The sequence below is a fragment of the Xiphophorus maculatus genome, chromosome 21 (genome assembly GCF_002775205.1).
Source record: "Xiphophorus maculatus strain JP 163 A chromosome 21, X_maculatus-5.0-male, whole genome shotgun sequence".
Lineage (NCBI taxonomy): Eukaryota > Metazoa > Chordata > Actinopteri > Cyprinodontiformes > Poeciliidae > Xiphophorus > Xiphophorus maculatus.
Window position 1 is genome coordinate 24,979,856 of NC_036463.1, and position 21,914 is coordinate 25,001,769.

General features: G+C 42.4%; 1 protein-coding gene across 1 annotated transcript in view; it reads left to right on the plus strand.

The window, feature by feature from the left end:
- Positions 1-2,707: 2,707 nt before the first annotated feature.
- The window catches only part of LOC102230440 (sodium channel protein type 2 subunit alpha-like), a 116,317-nt gene continuing 97,110 nt past the window's right edge, over positions 2,708-21,914 (plus strand). The window contains exon 1 of the mRNA XM_023326813.1: positions 2,708-3,164. The gene's annotated coding sequence lies outside the window, so the exon portion shown is untranslated. The remainder of the gene's footprint in view (positions 3,165-21,914) is intronic.

Below are 21,914 nucleotides of genomic sequence, written 5' to 3' on the forward strand. Positions count from 1 at the left end.
GTATAAAACCGTATTCTGACCTGAGCGATTCACCGTTGAGTTTTTTTCACGTTTATTAGCCGTTATAAAAATAAGACATCTCATATCTTTATTAAGAGCTTTACTTTAAGTTCATGATTTCCTCAACTATCTCACGTTACCTTATTTACGTTTAAAGTTAATAAATCAAATAACATTCGGACAGGAGAATATTGATTTTATTGCACCGATAAGGAATTTTAACTAAATAAATTTTAAAAATATGCTTTTCCAACACACATAAAATGTTGTACTTACATATTATATCCGCATGAGGGCGCTATTGTAAAATCCCATGTAAGAAAAATCTCAGTCAACAAATTCTGACTGTTTATTTCACAGGTGTCAAACTCCAGTCCTGGAGGGCCGCTGTACCGTCCTGCAACCTTTAGATGAGCCTCTGCTGCAGCACCTGAACAGAATAATGAGGCCATTAAGGTTCTGGAGAACCGGTCCACAGCAGGAGGAGGTCATTAAGGTTCTGGAGAACCAGTCCACAGCAGGAGGAGGTCATTAAGGTTCTGGAGAACCGGTCCACAGCAGGAGGAGGTCATTAAGGTTCTGGAGAACCGGTCCACAGCAGGAGGAGGTCATTAAGGTTCTGGAGAACCGGTCCACAGCAGGAGGAGGTCATTAAGGTTCTGGAGAACCGGTCCACAGCAGGAGGAGGTCATTAAGGTTCTGGAGAACCGGTCCACAGCAGCAGGAGGAAATGAAACCGTTTGATTCCAGAGTTTTGTACCTGAGGCTCATCTAAAACCTGCAGGACAGCGACTGGAGTTTGACTGCTCTGCTTTATTTCTTTTTAAAGAAAACAAATGTTATAATATGAGACCAGATAAATAAAAAAGGATAATTAATCCATAAATCTGAACTGGCTGTATTTGACAGAATCTGGACCCAGAACCCGGTCTGGGCTCCTTGTGCTTCCTGTTCGGTTCTCTCATTTCCTCTGGACGTTTTCCAACATTTTTATTTGCTGATTTCATGATCAAAATGTTTTTTATGACTCTCTGTTGAACAGTTCCAACCTTCACATTATTTCTGTCTTCACATGGAAAATGGATGAACAGGTTATCATAATTCATCCATCTTCTAACACCTAATGGGTCAGGAGGAGCTGCTGCGGGGTCACCTGGACAGGTCACCAGTCTGTCGCAGGGAAACACAGACATACACAGGACACACAACCACGCACACACACACACACACACACACACACACACACACACACACACACACACACACACACACACACACACACACACACACACACACACACACACCTAGGGAGAATTTAGAGAAACCAGTTAACCTGACAGTCATGTTTCTGGACTGTGGGAGGAAACCAGAGAACCGGAGAGAACCCGGCACCATGCACAGGGAGAACATGCAGACTCCATGCAGAAAGACCCCGGTTGGATGCAGCACTCTGTGGGCAGCCATCTTTAGAAACAGCTGTCATGTCAGCCGTCTCCCTTTTTCATTTAATGCACAAATTTAACATTTTCCCACTAAGTTACAAAAATAAACAAACTTTGTTTGTTTTTGGGAAAATCCGTTTGAAGTCCGACATGATCCCAGCAATAGTACCTAAAAACGAACAGCAGGGGGAGACAAAAGCTGTCCAGGTTATGGGTTGAACTGTAAAATAATGTTTATGGACACAAAATGTCACATTAGCGCTGATTATACTGGGATATATGAATAAATGTAGAATCATAGTTGTATCTATTATGAAGTTCCTGATGTTTGGTGCTGATTTTATCTTGGATGACTTGGAACTTTAAATGTCTGCAGTTTATACAAATAAAAACAGGTGGCAGCAGAAGTACAGCAACGACAGATACTACAATAAAAAAATAAAAATAAAGAAACTGGAAAACAAACAAAAAATAAAAACTTCTACAAACGATAAACTTATAATCAAACAACATACAAGAGGACAAAATGAAGACAAACAAACACGGAAGGTCAAAACTGGTACAACTAATAAAATTAAAATAAACAAAAAGAAAAAAGCAGAAAAAAGTAAAAAGTAAAAAATTAAAGAAAAATTTCAAGAAAATTAAAGAAACAGACATTAGAATTAAAAAGAAATAAAATCCAATAAAATAAAGAGTAAAAAAGAAACAAATCAATAAATAAGAACTAAATTAAATAAAAAAGGAAATTAATGAAAAAACAAACAAAAGAGAAGTTAAAGCTATAACAGTCACTAGAATAAAAAATAATTTAAAAAACAACCAAACAAACTCAGAAGTTAAACTGTGGACTGATTGATTGATTGATTGATTGATTGATTGATTGATTGATTGATTGATTGATTGATTGATTGATTGATTGACTGACTGACTGACTGACTGACTGACTCGGTTCGGTTCTTCTTCTCCAAGCTGCGGTCCGGCAGGTCAGACAGGAGGCGCTCTGCTCCATGAGGAGTTCTGGTTCTGAAGAACCGATAAAAAGCCCAGAAATCCTGCGGCTCCTTCATGTTTCCTGGTTCAGGAGGAAACTCAGCCCAAACTCTCCAAGCCGTCCAGGTCATCCCAGGGAGAGAAAAACGGGATTTATGTCCCAACCTCGCGATACTCTCCTCCCACCTCGCTCTCTCTCCCTCCCCGCACCGGGGGCGATCAAGCGGCGGGGATGACGGGAGAGTGTCCGGACAGCCCCAGCAGCCCGCGGACGCCCCGACACGCACCAAGCCCTGCGCTCCGTCTGCACTCAGCGCGGCTCCGGTTCTCCTGCTGCGGAGGGAAATCTGACCCGGGAACCTCCGGAACCAGCTCGGGACTTCCTACCTGTTCAGCCATCAGCTGCCCGACCCCCCGCTGAGGACCCGCCGACACCCGGCCGCCTGTTTGTGGAGTTACCGGAGTTTTTGAGCGGGGCGATGCGGGAGCGGGCGGAGTGAAGCCGCCCGCCCGGTGCGCGCTGCCTGTTCCCCGGGTGGAGAGGCGCGCAGCTCCCCGCCGCTCCTCTTCATCACCGCTTCTTCATCGGTTTGGATTTTAACCCCGCGGGTCGGCCGGAGCTGTCCGCCCATGGATCCGCCGCTCCGCGCTTCCTGTGCGGGTCAGTGAGCGGGACGCAGCGGGATGTTGTGATTTAAACCCGCAGCTTTTACCGCAGGACTTTCACATGTAAGTAACATTTATTCTCCTCATTCTGGCTGCGAGGCGGCGCGTCTGGGCGCGAACTCTGACCTTTGGCTTCATCCTGGAAACTAAAACCAGCAGAAATTCAGAAATATTCGCTTTTATTTCGTGTTTTGTTTCCTGGTGAAAGTTTTAAAATCACTTAAAGCAGAAAAATCCAACAGAATCAAACTTTTACGCACAGAAATGGGTTTTTATCTGGAACATCTCCAGCCCGGACTGCGGTTCCGGTTCGGACGCAGTCAAGGCGCTGAGTCTCCTGCGCAGCTCCGAGCCTCTCCTGAGACTCGGTTCCTACGCGACCGAGCCCAGCCGCGCCGTGCTGGGCCGAGCCGAGCCGAGCCGAACCGCCGCTCTTTCCATTAATTAAGCGGCTGTTTGTTTGCGCTTCTGCTCGTCACTTTCTGGTCTGTTTACGTCTCCAAGCGGACAAACTTCTGCTTTTAGGTTCTGATTTCCATAAGCTGACATTTACTGAGGTCCGGGAATATTCAGAACTAATGTCACAAAGTGCTGGGCTGCAGAGAGACAGCTTTATTTATCCTGGAGGTGAATCTTTTTCAGGTGTTTCTGGGCAGAAATAATCAAATCCGGCAATAAAATAACAACAGAGATGAAATTTACATTTCTTCCCGTTGATGTTAAAATTTGTGTTTCATATTGAATTCTTGGCCGTTTATTCACGAATGAAGCAGATTTGTTTTGCTGTTGGGAGAAGAAATGAAGCGTGAAGGCTGACCTTTAACCTTCTAGATGTTTCATGTTCTGCAGCCTCTTTTGATTTGTCACATAAGATGAAAGAGAAGCTGCAGAAATAATCATATTTACATTTTATTTTATTAAATGAGAAATCAGAGCTCTAAGCATCCATCAGGTTATATATTCTGTTATTTTTCATAAATCTATTTAATTACTTTATCTGTGCAGATAATGTTAAGAATTACCTGATTAATCTGTTAATATTGTCATATTATATACAACCAGTAAATATTTCCCTTAATCTGACCTTCTATTATATTACAGATTAATAAATGCTGATATTTATTATCTTCTTATTGATATAAATTTAAGTGAGTTTAATTTCCTTTAATATTAAAGGTTTGGCTGACAGTAGAAATAAGCAGATTTGTGTAAAATTTGCAGTTTTTCTGTATTTGAGTTGCTGGGAAACAGAATTATTGCTCCAAAATGTTGCTTGGTTTTCCTCCGTCTCGACTCCGGGCGGTCCGGTTTGTCCGGATCCATCCGGTGGGAGAATCCCGACGGGAATGTTTCCCTTCAGGTGGATCTCGGTGAGGAGACGTCCGTTAGGATGAGAACCAAGCAGAGAAATACGATGTGACGACCGTAAACAGCCCAGACTCACACTCGGCTCGGCTCGGCTCGGCTCGGTCGGCTCGGCTCGGCTCGGCTCGGCTCGGCTCGGTTCGGTTCGGCTCGGCTCGGCTCCGTCCCTCTCAGTCTGGATCTAAATCCCCGTCAGGAAAATCGATCCTGATGCTTTCAGGGTGGAGGAATATTTTTAAAGGTTGGGATTGTTTCTGAGTTTCTCCTGCTGAATGACAAACTGCTGCAGTCTTTGCTCTGACTCATGTTTTGTTTTTATGATAATTCAGAATTTTTGCCTGTTTTTGTTTGGAGATTAGAGATAAAAACTCAGATTTTTAAAAGTAACATTAATCTGTGAGTGATTTCAGACAATTTGAGTTTTGATTATTATTTCAGAACAGATTTATGAAAAATATCTGAAAAATAAACCCAGAGCCTCATGAAAACAATCTGACGGATACAGACAGAGTTTCATTTTTATTTGCTGTTATTTTGTAATGTGTTCCTATAATTATATCAGTTTATAACTACGTCTGATTAGGTGCCACATTGAGTCATATTGTGATATATTGGCTTAATACATTGTATTGAATTTTCCCCTATTATGATATTATCATAGTATCAAATTGCATCACATCATACAGAATCACATTCTACTGAATCATATCGTCATGTTGAATCAGTTCATTCTTAACATGAACAAGTTCTAAATCATTTCATCCAGGTTAATAAAAACATTCATTCTTTCATAATTCAAAGCATTGTTAAGTAAATTAAATTTATTCTATTATTTTGTCTACTTACTCAGTTCAGTTTATCCGCCATATCTTCCACCTACAAACAATAAAATGAAGAGGATTAGTTCAATCTTTGGTGTAAATTCTGCTGATTAAAGCGCAATAGTTCAGTTTGAAGAGCGTGGAGAACCAGATGTTACATATCTGGTTCCCACAACACCTACAGTTTGAAGAACACAAAGCAGTAGCTCAGTGTTCACCTTGAAGGAAAATGTTGCTGCAGCTGCTCTTCTATGTGGAGCTGCAACGATTCAAGAACCTCCATTTTAAAAACACCTCGATGCTTCGCTAAATTACGTTTTACTATCTAGCGCTGTGTTTCAGCCGGACGATTATTAGTGTTGCGCAATGCCCCTTTCCCGCCAATGCTAAGTGCGGTTAGCAGCTAAGGACGGAGACGGAAAGAAGCGCCGCTAAGAAAGAGACAGAAAATGTGGAAAGTGAGGAAACATTTCAAACTAAACGGAAACGGAAACACAGCAGGAAACATCCGCTGCGCTAACAGGTAACTTTTATCTGACTATCAGCGCAGAACCTGGCAGGTAGCATTTTGGCTAACTTTACGGTTACTAACCGATCAACGAGAGTAAAGAAGTGAGTAAAAATTTAAAAATAGATTAGAAATATATATTTTATAAATATTTTTCATACTTTTAACTTGATACGGAAAACGATATTTGAATCGTTTTGCATTTTAAACAATACAAAGTTTTCTTATTAAAAATTATTAACATTTTCTCTCTTATGTTAGTAGCTACCAGAGAACGGCTCCATTTCTTATTCATTAATTGTCAGAATAATCGATAGATAACTTGATACAATAATCGTTCACTACACATCGATATCAATCATTTCCCCCTAACATTTGGTGTAAATGTTTTATCCGTTTCCTAGCAGAGCTGTACTCACCTCATGTAGAAACTGGCGTTCAGTTCCGCTAATGAACTTTTTTATAAAGAGTTTTCTGGATCATAAGCCGCACTGTATCTAAAGCTGGGTTCACGATTTTTATCTGGATTTCCCCTTCAGACAATCTTAAAGACGGTCATGGGGATATTATATATATTCTAAAGCTTTAGCCGTTGCTTCCAAATCGTCGGCCATGTTTGTTTACGTTGAAATCCCGCAAAATTATGCGAGATTTCCTGTGTGACATCGCGAGAGAAGTCGGTCCGTGGCGACAGGACCAAACCTGCTCCACCTGGTTTTATCTCATGTTTGGTCTCTCAGGTTTTAAACATCAACTGAGAATTTAAAACTCTTCCCAGGTATGAAGTGATGCAGGATGAGATAATTAATATTGTTATCTAACCATGTCTTCTAAATCCCATCAGGCTTTTAGAGTTAAAAACAAACTAAAACTAAAACAATGAAGTAAAGCAGCTGCAGTCCAAGAAACTCCATCTGATTTACAGAGGATCTAAAAGTTGTTTTTCATTAAAATATCAGGTTTGCTCTGCAGGTTTATTGAAGTTTGTAATTCCAGTGCAGGTCATTCTTCTGACCATCCCGGCCCGACTGCTGTGGTTCTGGTCATCCCTCTCCCAGGTGAGCGGTGGGCGGGGCCTGCTGGCCTCAGGTGCCGCTGAGGTGGCAGGATTTAAATAAAGTTGTGGAAAAGAAGAGGCGCGTGGTTTCCAGATCTGCAGCGAACCGTCAGCAGCTGCTGTGTCAACCTGCCACAGGTGTGTGAGTGTGTGTGTCTTGGTTTGCATGTGTGTGGAGTGTGTGGACGCATCTCGGAGTGTTTGTTCAGAGCAGCAGACCTGAACGTTTATAATGCAGACAGCAGCAGCTGTTTGGGCAGATCTGAGATCAGATTTCTGCTTTTATCTGAAGAGTGGAGCAAACAGAAACCACACAGGTTCTGGTGATGATCAGAACCCGGTTCTCTGGTTCTGGTTGTGAGGAGGCTAAGCGTGATAAGAGGTTTTCCTGGAACTGCAGCAGGAAGTTCCTCGTAATGTTTTGCGCCTCCAGAAACCACAGCGCGGCGTTTCCTCTGCTCACGACCAGCGGCTGAATATCCGGGTCGGATCGGATCGGGTCGGGTTCCTCTCAGGCTGCTGCTGCTTCAGAGGCTCAAAGCTTCATGAGAAGTTTAGATTTAATAACTTAGGATTTTCAGGTTTTGTTCATTTTAGCTGCAAAAATCAAACGACCGTTTTTCATTCCTGCAGATTTACAGGATTTCAGTTTAAAATGGAACGTAGTGAAACATCTTTCTGCAATGACAGATCTCTGATTCACTCATCCATCCATCCATCCATCCATCCATCCATCCATCCATCCATCCATCCATCTTAATGATGTTTATCCAGTGAAGTTGTTATGGTGATTTTCTCCTCAGGGAAGACCATAAGTGTGTTAGATTTCCTCTGTGTGTGTGTGTGTGTGTGTGTGTGTGTGTGTGTGTGTGTGTGATGTATTTATAGGCAGCAGTCGGTTCTATAAAGTTTTGGACCGGGTTCAGAGGTCCATGTCTGCAGAGCTTTTAACAAACAACTTCAGCTAATTATACAAAACAAATCTGAAAGCTTTTATTCAGTTATTAGAGGAAAGCAGTTAATTATATTCCAGCCGCAGCGTTTCAGACGCTCCTTCCCTCCAGCTCCAAACTTACATAAGCGACAGGTTTTAATGGGATAAAACAATCAGAGAAAGTGCTGCGGCGTTTAGAGCCAGCGCCGACTGCTTTTGTCAAGGCGTCTGGCGGCGCTGGCGGTCCAGAGGCTGTCGCCGCCGCCGCCGTGACTCACAGCAGAAATACCAGAGCAGCATGTGTCAGCCGTAATCCACTGTCAACGATCCTCTAAAGTGACTGTTCACGGCAACAGACGGCGGCTTAACCAGGAACAAAGGAGGCCGGGAGTAAATCCTGATGGACCTCCAGAACCGGGTCCGGTTCTGCTGACTCAGCTCTCTGGATCACTCTGCAGGATTTAAGTTCCTGTCCAGTTAAAGTCTGGGCTTTTATTTTGTTTGGACCATCAACTTCCTGTCACTAGGGGTGCACCGATTCATCGGCGCCAGTTTTCTTAATTTTATGAGATCAGCTGATGAGGGACCAGAAATTATTCTGGAGTAAAAGTAAAAAGTTTCCGTCCGAGAAATGACTCGAGTGAAAAAGTATCTGATAAAAAGTCTACTGATCAAATTACCAATCATTTAATATTTAAAAATTACATAAGCAGACTAAAAAATATAAAGTTATTTAGAAATGTTGGTATTTTAAGAACCAATATGACAATAATTCAAATAAGAAACAAAAAATATCAGAATCAGGAAAAAGGAAAATTTTTCCAAATCAGTTTCTTTCAATAAAACAAATTATGAAACTTTAACAGAAACTGCAGGTTTTTGAGTTTCTGGTTAAAACATTTTGATTTTCATTCAGTGGGAAGAAAAAGTTTAACTCAGGAGTGAAAATACTTTAGAACAAAATTACTCAAGTAAAAATAAAAAGTTCAGTGAAGTAAAAATACTCCTAAAAGTACATTTTAATTTTATTTCTGCTACCAAATTTATCAAAGTTTCAGTCAAAACAAATCAACCAAAATTTAGCTGCTCTGAGTTCTTAACAGTTGATAAAACTTCAGCACAAATGTTGAACTTTATTTCACTGAAAGTTTTGTTCATATTTGTAATGAAAATTCAGCTAAAAATCCAAAACACTGGGATTTTATTTGATCTTCTCCTGACTGATACCTTTCTGCTGTTTCTGATTCTCTGACTGGAAAACCCTGAAGTTTGATTTTCTGCGTATTGAAGCCACATTAAATGTTTGGAGGTGATTTTATCATGGCTGTGTGAACTCTGCAGATCTAAATGCACCAGAGATTCAGTGAACCATGTAGAGAAATCCAGATTTCTGCAGTTGGACCCTGGATGTTTTCAGTAAACGAGGTTATTTGATCAGTTTTCTGCTGTTTTGTGATTTAACCTTTGATGTGGAGGAAGAAATGAGTCTTCATGTTGAATCTGATCCGGTTGAAGCTCCTCAGCAGGTGAACTCAACCTCCTGCTGAGTGGTTAAACCTTCAGGGTTAATGAAGAACAGCTGCAGCGGCCTATTAAAGGCCGCTAAAATCACACACCGACCCACAACGCGCCGCCTGCGTGCGCCGGCCTGAAGCGACCCCCGGCTGACCTTGAACTCGCTCGCTCTGTTTTAGGGTCTCATGATTTACCAGCAGCACATGGAGGAGCTCCAGTCAGCGCGCCTGACGCTCCTCTTCCTCCAGAGACTAAAACATTTAAAGGTGATTTTATTCCAGAAATTCGTTTCCTGGAACTTTTCTGTCATTTTTCAGGATTTTCTGATTTTCTCTCCTGATCTTCATCAGCTTTCAGCTCCTTTATATTTAGCCTGAAGTTTCCCCTCTGGCCTCGTGCGTTTAATTCACTCTGAACCTCCTGCGGTTTATTCAGGATCAGTCAGGGGTGTTCAAAGTGTGGCTCGGGGGCCATTTGGGGCCCTAGGAATGAGTTGGTGTGGCCCCTGACTGCAGTTTAAAAATGATTGGTAAATTAAACCTTTAGTTTTTTAGTGAGCCTGAGTATCTATTGGTGAGTTCAGCTGCCAGATGAGCTCAGGTTGTGTTGAGTCTTAACATGTTAAACATTTTAACCCAATGAATTGTTTTTTCTTTTGTTACATAAGTTCCACCAGGAACCTTTTATTTGTGTGTTTCTGGTACGACTTTAAATCTGACGTACAGGAAACATCCGCTAACAGCAAAGCTGCTTCTGGACTCTCATGACTTTTTATCCAATAATTTAACAGCAAAAACTGTTTTTGATCAGAAATGTATCTTATTTAGTTGGTATATAGTTTATGATTAATTCATTAAAATTAACTTAATTAAGTTCCAACATCACCCAAAACTAAAGCTTTTAAAAAGAAACACTTTTTAAAACTGTTTGTCTGTAAAGATGGTCTTTCTTTAGTATTTTTAAACATATTTCCTTCAGGAAGCAGTTTTTAATTCATATGTTTTTATTTTAAATGTTGACAGAAACATGATTAATGTCGCCGTTAAAATTCACGCTAAGAAAAAAAGCATTTAAAAGTTTGGCTGTAATTTCTGGAGTAACTTTCAATCAAGTAATCGGTGAAGTAACTAACTTACTTTTCAAAAGGTTAACCATAAGTTAGTAGTCGGATTACATTTTCACGGTTACTATGGCAACAGTGGACGTGATGAACCCGGATGGATCAGATATCGGTATCGGCCCAGATGTTCTGATCGGTGCGTCCGCCATGTTTCCATCTGATCCAGACCTCCAGAACCAGAAGGTTCTGCTGCGGTTCAGAACCGGTCTGCCTCTGAACCATCGGGTCAGGAAACGAGGATCGGTTCTGTTCAGAGAAACAACATCCAACCTGTTTATCGCCGTGGCGATCAGCTTAACAGGTTTCTTATTGATTCTGCCTGTCTCCACACACACACACACACACACACACACACACACACACACACACACACACACACACACACACACACACACACACACACACGCTGCGACCCAGTTCCAGCCCGCCTGTCTCCTCCGTTCTGCTCTCCGTCTCAGCGCCGCGCCTCCTGCTGCTCTCGGGTCGCTCCCTCCTGGCTGAGCGGGTCTCTTCCTATTAGGACCGGGTTCTGCTTCAGCACGTCTGATTGGCCGGTTCGGGTGCCATGGCGATGAGCCCAGAGCTCCGCCCACATGTTGGGACGCACAGAACCACAAACCATTAGGTTTTAATGAGTCAGAGGGAAAGAGAGTGACTCCAGGTTGTACACTGTAGCTAATCTGGAAAGTGTGGAGTGCTTTTTCCCCCCTCTCCATCCCATAATATGGCTGTCTGGATGTTCATGGAGGTGAAGCTTCATCTCAGCTTTTCCTCCAGGACTGATGGGGATTTAGCTCCATCCTTCAGCTTCCTGTCCCACAGCATGATGCTGCCACCACCGTGTTTAGCCAGAGGGATGGTGTTCTGAAAGTGATAAATTACTTCATCTATGACTAAATTTTTCTCCTGTTTGGTAAGAAAAATAATCTGCCAGTGAAACTGGAACATTTAAAGAATTTTAAAGAACTTTTATTTCTAAAAAATGTTTTTAATTTAGTTTTTTTGAGTGTAATGAGACGTTTTCACTAGAAACTAAACCAGAAATGTTCTGGAACGTTTTGTTTTTACAGTGTATTGGACCATGATGTTAAAACCCAAACTGGTTCTGTTCTGGACATTTCCTGGTTCCACGGCGCTGCTGTTTGGACCCGTTCTGGGTCGATTCTGGTCTGGTTCTGGTTCTGTTCTAAGGACCTAAACAGGCGCCGGCTCTCCTGATCCGGTCCAGAACCTTTGAACCGGATCCAAACGGTTCCTCTGTTTCTGTGTGCTGCAGGTTTTTCTGCTGCGTATCGCCGTGGAAACGCTTCATCCTGCGTCTAATTTTATCCTCCTGTCCTCGTTGTTCTGAGAATAAAAACTCAGACGATGTTTTTCTGCCTTCATTCTGTGGAAGGACGAGCTTTCAGAACCGACAAACCGGATCAGAACAAACTGAGGCAGCTTTCTGTTCGCTTACAGATTATCCTGCTTCAAATTTCTGCCAAAAACTCAAAAACATTTTCAAAAGGCAGAAATTTGACTTTTCAAACTGAGAAATTTCAAAATTTTTCTAGAAAATTTCAGATAAAATAATAATTTAAGCTACAAACTGATATTTATTCCAGTTTAACCTGACCCGTTGTTCAAATCGAGCTGATTCAACATGAAACAAACATTTTGAAAGCAAAGTTTTATTTATTTATTTGGTAAAAATAAAAAGTTGCACTACATCTAAAGAAAAATCCAATTTTAAACATAAAAACTTTGAACATCTAAAGATGCAAAAAGACCCAAAAGAGAAAAGAAAAATATTTAGTTTTATTTTAAATGAGTAACAAAAACCCCAAAATGTTTAAAGTTCATTTAGATACAAATCATAAAATCTAGATAAATATCTTCTGGGTGGAAACATTTTGATCCAAACGTTTTAAAGTTGTAACTTTTTCATTTTATTCATCAGAATTGATGAAATATTTACCATTTTTAAGGTTCTGATGGATCCTCAGCTGACGGATCCGACCTGCTGGTTCCCGTCGCCGAGACTCTAACATGTAGCCATCATGTGAATGGAGGTCTTCCTCCTCCTCCTCTTCCTCTGTCTGCTGCAGAACTGGAGCAGAACGGTTGGACGTGACGAAGATAAAACGGGTGACGAGCCGCAAGTCTGACCTCCTTTGGAGCTAAATTAAAACGAACCTGAATATTGACGCCTAATGAAGGCAGGAAGGTGTGTGTGTGTGTGTGTGTGTGTGTGTGTGTGTGTGTGTGTGTGTGTGTGTGTGCGTGTGTGTGTGTGTGTGTGTGTGTGTGTGTGTGTGTGTGTGTGTGTGTGTGTGTGTGTGTGTGTGAGATGACGAGGCTAAAGCCCGGCCTGAATACGCAGCAGGAGCCGGGTCAGAGTTCAGGTGGAACGGGTCGTTTCTGACACATCAGGCGGATTCAAACTGGTCCAAATAGAACAAAATGTTTTTCTTGTTTTTGGTTGAATCAGGGATGAAACCCGTCCTGACTGGACCTCCGGATCTCCACCATCAGAACCGCCGTCCAGAGGTCAGCCGGGTCACAGGAACTTGGACTTTCCTGATTCTGTTATCATTTGGATCACTGATCCAGTTCGTCCACACAGTATTTTTCTTCCTGTTTTCTGACCAATCAGAGAGACATGCCCACTCTGGTTCTGGCTGGTTCTGGAGAAACTGGACCTGATGGTTCTGTGTAACCTGTCGGACCGCCTGTGATTCTGCTTCCTGTGTGAGGGGAGTAGTAACGCTGCGGATCCCCAGAAACGGCGGTAATCACCGTAGCAACGAGCATTGTAGCGTTAGCTGTTAGCTGTTAGCGCGGCTGAAAGGAGGAAGCTGGTGGAGTGTTTGTTTCTTTTGGGCCGGTTCTGGTCGGGTTGAGGCCCAAAGCTGCGGGACGCACCTGTCATCAAGGTGTGTGTTGGAGAACAGAAATAAACACACTTAGCTTTGTCCCTGCATGGAGTCACTGATACATAACTCTGAGTGTGTGTGGGTGTGTGTGTGTGGGTGTGTGTGTGTGGGTGTGTGTGTGTGTGTGAGAGACTGAAACAACATCAAGCAGAAGATGAGAGGTCTCACACTCCACAGGCTGGTAATTTCCTCTGGGTGTGTGAGTGTGTGTGAGAAAGTGACAGCTGAGCGACGGAGCGCTGACACAGGAGAGGAGGAACGGCAGAAATGTTAGGAAGGTGGAGGAAGAGGAGGAGGAGGAAGAGGAGGGGCGGATGAGAGGAGGAGCGAAAACCTAGACGGACCGATGGACGGATGATGAAGTTCATTCAGTTTTATTGTTTCCATGGTTTCTGCGTTTTCGTTCTTTAGTCTCGGGGATTTTAAGATTCATTCTTGGACAAGAATTTCTGATCATTTCAATTTTTGATAATTTTTTTTTTCATAGTTTTTTGTTTCTTTTTACACAAACTATTAATCCATAGTTACTAATTTAATTTGAAATAATTCTTGTTTTATAAATAGTTTGTTACATTTTTATGTTTTTCCTATTTTTCTAGAATGAAAGCAGTAAAAAATGATTTGTAAATGTAATTATTTGTTTAATTGTTATTAATTATTAGTTATTTTATATATTATTGTTATCATATGAGGTATTTTTGCCTATTTTTATTGTTTTAGCCATATTAATAAATATATACTATTTATTTATTAATAATATAGAATTCATTAATTTATTTTTTAATATTATTTTTTAGAAACAAACCATAAGAATTGTACTAATATTAATAATCATTTTATAATTGATAAATTGTATTATAGTGAAATCACAATAACAATACTAAATAATAATATTTAATATTTTTTATTTTGTAATATTATTATTAACTGCTTCATATATTTGATTTCTCAGTATCAAACATATGAAGCAGTTTGATAGTGTTTCATATAATTTATATATTAAATATATAATTTAATATATTTTTAAGGTGAATTATTCATTAAACATGAATTTATTTATTTACATATTGTTGGAGGAAGGAGACGTTTCCTGGATGTTCAGAGTGAAACTGCTTCTCTGTCCAAACACAGCAGAGGGACGTCCCCGTCCCCGTCCCCCAGAGACAGCGGCACAAAGGTGCAGTGCGGGTTGCCAGGTTGCTTCTGCGGGTTGCCAGTTTGGTGTGGGTGTCAGTATCGGGCTGAACAGACAAACAGCTGCAGAGAGAGACGCCAGCTGGACGTCCAACTCAGACGTCCTGTTCAGTTCGTCTCTGTTCCTCAGTGTGTGTGTGAACACACACACACCCCACACACACACACACACACACACACACTGAGAGGCTAAAGTGAAGGAGCTTCTACTGGACATGATGAGGATAATTACCCACAATGCCGTCTGCTGTTGGAGCTTTAGCATCAGATGAGACTGTTGCTTAATTCATGACTTCTTCTGTTTTCTTTAACTCGTTCATTCTTTGCTCTCCATCTTTTCTTTTCCTTCTCTCTTGATCTTCCAGATTTTTTATTTTGTTTTTGATATTTTTTCTCGCTCATAGTTGATATAAAACAGTTTTTTCCTTCTGTCCTCTGAGCCAATCAGCTGGCAGTTTCCTGGATCCTTCCCAGCCTCCTGATTGGCTGACAGCAGTGATGATTAGCGCTTTACAGTTAGCGCAGCTAGCTTTTAGAAACTCAAACATTAAGTTGTTTTTTTGAGTTCTGTGTTTTGGACTAGAGGAAAAGACAGCGATGCGTTCAGGGAACACCTGCAACGTTGGATAAATGCGATGCTTTCGGTTCCTCTGGAAGCTGCAGGTCTGATATGAACTCATGGATCTGCTCTAGATCCCAAATTACTGCCCATTTTCCACCCGCAGTCTGCATTAATGTTATTTATGTTTTCCTCCATGTTTGTTTAGTTTCCAGTGTGTTTTATGGTGGTTACCATGGTTACCTCGCTGCTAGAAAACTGTTAGCGCCCAGCTGGGGTTCGCATGTTCTCCGGTTCATCTCAGAAACGAGCGGGACGCTTTAATATTTACATGTTTACATCATAGATCATATCAGAAAACAAAATGACGGTGAGATCATCGTCCAGTTTAAAGCATTTATTTAATCTTATAATTTTAAGTCATATAGATTTATAAATATCTATAATAAACTTCAGGGAATATTTCAGACCGACAGAGTCCAGGAGACAAATTTAATCCTCACATGATTATTTGAAATATTTATTTTGAAGATCCGTTGATGTTTTTTGTTTTAGTGAGGAAGTTTTAGAGCCTGAATGTTTCTCTGTTGGCTAATAATTCTGCACATGATTCAACCAGAATCCAGTCAGAGGAAAACTTATTCACTGAAACGGCTCCAACATCGAACACTCACACACCGATGCATGCATGCTGCACATGCAAACTCATGCAAGGACACATAGCTTTCTATTTCTGTGTCTGTATCTCTTATTTCAGCCTGTTGTTCTCTGTTTATCAATTCACGTCCTGCAGCTCCTCCGTCTGAATTTATTATCCACGCTCCGAACAGCAGAGTTAAATCTGTAGTAAATACAGTCGTGCCGTTGTGTTCCTGCCTGGGCGACGACTCCTTCAGGGGTTATCAGAAATCTGTGAGATGGACAGCTGCACGTTTCCTCGGCGGCCGAGGTGGTAAAAAATACAGCGACAAAATGAGACGGCCAGGAGAAAACGAGCCGAGTCGACCTGATAGATGATGATCAAAAAGGAGCAGAGGACAGAGGAGGTGAAGATGGAAGGAAGGAACTGAAGAAATAAAGAAAAAAGATTAAAGAAACCAAGACAGTGAAGTGGAGAATAGAAAAATACAAAAACGGATCAAAAAATCTGAAAAAATGTGAAATTTCAAAAGTTGTGTAAATGCAGGGGTGAAGCTAAGAGGTGCCCTGGGGTGCCCACTGCCCTCTTCTCCCTGAAAATCTAATTTTGTTAATAAATTTTCATACAATTTAAATGGACCACTAAATATTTCATGGAATTTAAATATGGAAAAATAAAATAAAAACAAAGATTGGATCACATTTATAAAAGAGAATAAATATAATGTCTTTCTATTATTCATCTCTATATGTTTCTGTTTGCTAACAAAAGAGGTCAGTTAGAATGTCAGAGATTGGTTGAAGTCTAAAAAACAAGACATTTTTTTGCATGTTTCCTATGAAATAAAGGTTGAATACATTTATAACCATACAGTATAGTCAAAGTCACATTTATTACAGCGTTTAGCTCAAACAGCTAGCCTGTCAGTGCTTGTTCTGCTGAACCAATCAGCCAAAATGACCAGGTTCACCATTATGGGATGGTTTATATAGAAGCAAATTCATGAGTCAGACTGGCCTAGTCAAAGTCCAGATCTAAATCCAACTGAGAGTGTCATATAAATCAGAAAAAATCCCTTAAAACATCTTTAAATGTTTTTCCAGCTGCAGGTTGAGAATAAAGCCGTTTTTTTTTTATCAAACATGAAGGATTTATTATCACCAGGGTTTGTAGCGGCGGCTAGAAGCAGCTAGCGGCGGCTAGCAGCTGCTGCTAATAAAAACACTGCTGCTAGTCCCAGAACACGGTGCCCAGTTTATGATGTCTGAGCTGCAGAATATGATGAGTTCTGCAGGTTCTGGTTCTGGCTTTTATTCAGGCTGTAGGACTCTGGGCCGTCGTCCAGCTACGTGTGACTGCAGAAGTGAATCCCATTTCTAATTTGTTTTCCTTTCAGAACGTTTTCTTCAGGTGGAAAATGTTCCGATGGATCCTTTCAAGCTGTTATTGGAGGTTTTTGTTGGATGTGAAGCGTCTTTCTTCCTCCTGGAGGGTCTAACGACGCCATAAAGCATTTTATCTGCAACGCGACCTTGACCAGAATATGAACTGATGCCAGCTCTTATACGTGTGTGTGTGTGTGTGTGTGTGTGTGTGTGTGTGTGTGTGTGTGTGCGTGTGGTGTGTGCGTGTGTTAATAACCTCAGCCAACACAATCAGTCCGGACTGTAGCTGAGACAATAGAGCCCGTTAATACAGAAATGAGGATGCGCGCTCGCTCTGTGTTGACTTGTTTTTGTCTCCATGTTTTGACCTTTCTGGGATAAATGACTCTCTGGGTTGCCATGGAGACGCACGGTGTCCCAATGGGACCAAACTTTTTTTTTTTAACCGACAGTCAGTTTAGCTGACAATCCAGGAGTTTGAGATTCTGATAACAAAGTCTGAAAGCATCCAGTACGGGGGTCCATAAGGACCGAAACACGAGGCTGATGGGAAGGTTCTGGTACCGAACAGGTACCAGTACGGCCGTTATGATGTCATAACCTGCTTCAAACCATTAGCATCAAGCTAAATATTTCGGTAGCAAGCTAAATGTTTAACTTGATGACTGAATATCTCGATAGGAAGTTAAATACTTAGTTTATAAATTATGTATTTTGCTTCAAACTAAATATTTATTTTTTATAGATGTTCACAAAATCCACATAGATGTTTTTCGACAGTCCACCTCCGGTTATCAGCAAGTTAATTTGTATATTAGCTAAATAATTAGCTAGCTTGCTACCTATTTAATTTCAAACTAAATATTTAGCTCCGATCTAAATATTTTTTGATGCTACAACTAAATAATTAGCGTGCTAAGTATTTAATTCGAAGCTAAATATTTAACTTGCTAACTAAATATTTAGCTCAAAGCTAAATCATTTCAAATAACATTTTTAGCTTGCTAACTACCTTGCTAACTATCTTATTTGAAGCTAAATATTTACCTTGCTAACTAAATATGTAGTTTGAAACGGTGACATCTTTAAATGAATGAAAAACACAAAGAAAATACGACTTTAAAAATGAAACTACAGTTTTCTCTTTGTGAGGCTAAATCACCTACTTACTGCTAAACCTTTTCCTACTGACTTCTTCACCTGCAGATACATTTTCTCTGAGTTACTGAATGAAAACGTTGAGTTGTGTGAAGTTCTAGCTAGTCAGGAAGCTAACTACTGCTACGCTGTTAGCTTCAGGTCTGGAGATGTTTCTATGTTGGAAAAACGCAGCTGATGTTCAGCGTCGCCTCTTTGTGTAACCATCTGTGTTTGGGTTGGATGTGGGTCAAAGGTCATCCACATGACCTGAAACTATCATCTTCATTAGTCGCTAGCTAATCGTGCTAGCTAATCCATCAGGCTAGCAGGAAGGTTTGATCAAACTCATAGAAAACCTTCAGTTTTACTCACATTTTTAATGGAAAACTCGAGGAAAATGAGAAAAATATTACAATTTCTCTGATTTCTTCATATTCTGAGTTATCAGCCTTCCTGCAGTCGCCTCGTCTCTGAGGTGAGTCAGGACAGGTGAGGAGCAGCAGGACGGCCTTGATGCTAACGCGCAGAGAGCCGCACGCCGGCCTGCGCTGGTCTGCAGGGCGAAGTCACACAGGTCCGAGTGTTCACCGAGTTAATGAGTCAGGCCCGATCAGTCAGGCCCGCTGGGAGCAGAACCGACTGATCCGAGTGGCTGTGACGGGCCGGCCGCGCAGAACACACCGCTTCACAGCCAAAAACAGAGTGAGACAGGAAACCAGAGAGAGAGACAGGGAACCAGAGAGAGAGACAGGGAACCAGAGAGAGAGAGACGGGAAACAGAGAGAGAGAGACAGGAAACCAGAGAGAGAGAGACAGGGAACCAGAGAGAGAGAGAGAGAGACAGGGAACCAGAGAGAGAGAGACGGGAACCAGAGAGAGAGAGACAGGGAACCAGAGAGAGAGAGACAGGAAACCAGAGAGAGAGAGACAGGGAACCAGAGAAAGAGAGAGACAGGGAACCAGAGAGAGAGAGACAGGGAACCAGAGAAAGAGAGAGACAGGGAACCAGAGAAAGAGAGAGACAGGGAACCAGAGAGAGAGAGACAGGGAACCAGAGAGAGAGAGAGAGAGACAGGGAACCAGAGAGAGAGAGACGGGAACCAGAGAGAGAGAGACAGGGAACCAGAGAGAGAGAGACAGGAAACCAGAGAGAGAGAGACAGGGAACCAGAGAAAGAGAGAGACAGGGAACCAGAGAGAGAGAGACAGGAAACCAGAGAGAGAGACAGGAAACCAGAGAGAGAGACAGGGAACCAGAGAGAGAGAGACAGGAAACCAGAGAGAGAGAGACAGGGAACCAGAGAAGAGAGGAACAGGAGAGAGAGACAGGGAACCAGAGGAGAGAGAAGGAACGAGGGAGACAGGAAACCAGAGAGAGAGAGACAGGAAACCGAGAGGAGAGGAGGAGAGGGTACAGGGAACCAGAGAGAGAAGAGACAGGAAGGAAACCAGAGAGAGAGAGATGAGAGAGACAGGGAAACCAGAGAGGAGAGAGACAGGAACCAGGAGACGAGAGAGAGAGAGACAGGAACCAGAGAGAGAGACAGGAACCAGAGAGAGAGACAGGAAACCAGAGAGAGGAGACGGGGAACCAGAGAGAGGAGACAGGGAACCACGAGAGGAGAGAGACAGGGAAACAGAGAGAGAGGAGACGGAGCAGAGAGAGAGAGACAGTGACCAGAGAGAGAGAGACCAGGGAACCGAGAGAGAGAGACAGGGAACCAGAGAGAGAGAGACAGGGAACCAGAGAGAGAGAGACAGGGAACCAGAGAAGAGAGAGACAGGGAACCAGAGAAAGAGAGAGACAGGGAACCAGAGAGAGAGAGACAGGGAACCAGAGAGAGAGAGACAGGGAACCAGAGAGAGAGAGAGACAGGGAACCAGAGAGAGAGAGACGGGAACCAGAGAGAGAGAGACAGGGAACCAGAGAGAGAGAGACAGGAAACCAGAGAGAGAGAGAGAGAGACAGGGAACCAGAGAGAGAGAGACGGGAACCAGAGAGAGAGAGACAGGGAACCAGAGAGAGAGAGACAGGAAACCAGAGAGAGAGAGACAGGGAACCAGAGAAAGAGAGAGACAGGGAACCAGAGAGAGAGAGACAGGAAACCAGAGAGAGAGACAGGAAACCAGAGAGAGAGAGACAGGGAACCAGAGAGAGAGAGACAGGGAACCAGAGAGAGAGAGAGAGAGACAGGGAACCAGAGAGAGAGAGACAGGAAACCAGAGAGAGAGACAGGAAACCAGAGAGAGAGAGAGACAGGGAACCAGAGAGAGAGAGACAGGAAACCAGACAGAGAGAGAGAGACAGGGAACCAACAACCTGGTTTTGTTTTATTCAGTAAAATCAGGATGTGGTCGTGTAACTCAGTGTTCCCATCCTGGTCCTCCAGACTTGCTGCCCTGCATGTTTTAGGTGTTTCCTTGCTTCAGTCCAGCTGATTTGAGTTGATGACAGATTAACACATTAAAGCAGTGAAACCTCTAAAACATGTAGGACAGTGGGCCTTGAGGACCAGGCATGGGAAACACTGGTCTGACTGACCAATCAGTGTTGAGACGTTTCATCCATAAATCATCTTCAGCTCCTCATCGGCTCAGTTTGTTCCACAGAAGGAAAATCCAGAGAAATGAAGCGTTTATCTAACGAGACCTGATTCCTCGTCCCATAATGAGATGATTGAGAGAAACCTGGCGGTGATTCTCTGAGATAAAAACCTGCAGCAGATCCTGACGTGCCTTTTTCAAACAAACTTACATTTATGTTAGATAAAAAAATTTAATAATTAAACAATGTTTTTCTTTTTTACCTTGTGCCGCTAATCGCCTGCAACTTTTTACTCAGAAACAAACTTAGCAGGAAGTAAAATGGGACGAATCCATTCAACCGTCTTCAGTGCTGCTGGGGAGGCTGGTGACGCCGCAGCGGTTCTGCAGAACATTACATCACCAGATGTGGGGGAATCTCGTCCTGCATCGCCATGGCGACGCCCCGGTCCCGTCAGTCCTCTGGCAGCCGGGCTTGGCGTCCTGCCTGGATCCACTGAATAATGTCCGTCGGGTCGGCAGCGCTGTGACCGAACGCGCTTTCTCCTCTCAGACTAATTGAATTAAAGGTGCTGCGCTTTCCCACTGAAACACGGCACCTCGAATGCACCGCGTAGTCCATACATGTCCTGCTGGGTCCCATCAGGGTCCAATCAGGGTCCCATCAGCTCAGTCTAAAACTGATCGATTTGTCTTGTTGAGTCAACATTTATTCAGATCATTTCTGATGATCTGATTGGTCAGACTGAAGCACCAGCCAGTGGGACGTTTTCAGTGAGTCAGGGAAGCAGCGCTGCCCCCTAACTGCGCTGCCCCCTAACTGCGCTGCCCCCCAACTGCAGCCCAGAACGTCCAGGAAGTTCCTGGTTCTGGAGGAGGAATGGGTCGAGATGAACCAAGTGAAGCAGAACCATTCAGAGCTGAAGAGACTCGATACGGGCCGGTCCAGCAGAACTTCCCTTCAGAGCCCGTCTGCAAGTTACACTGTAAAAAATAAAATTTATTTAGCCTCTCATAGGAGAAAAAAAGGCAGTTCATTTTTCAAAGTCATATTATTCAATTTACTTATTAAATCTTTATCTAACAAGCCAGATAGTTAGTTTGTTAGCTAATT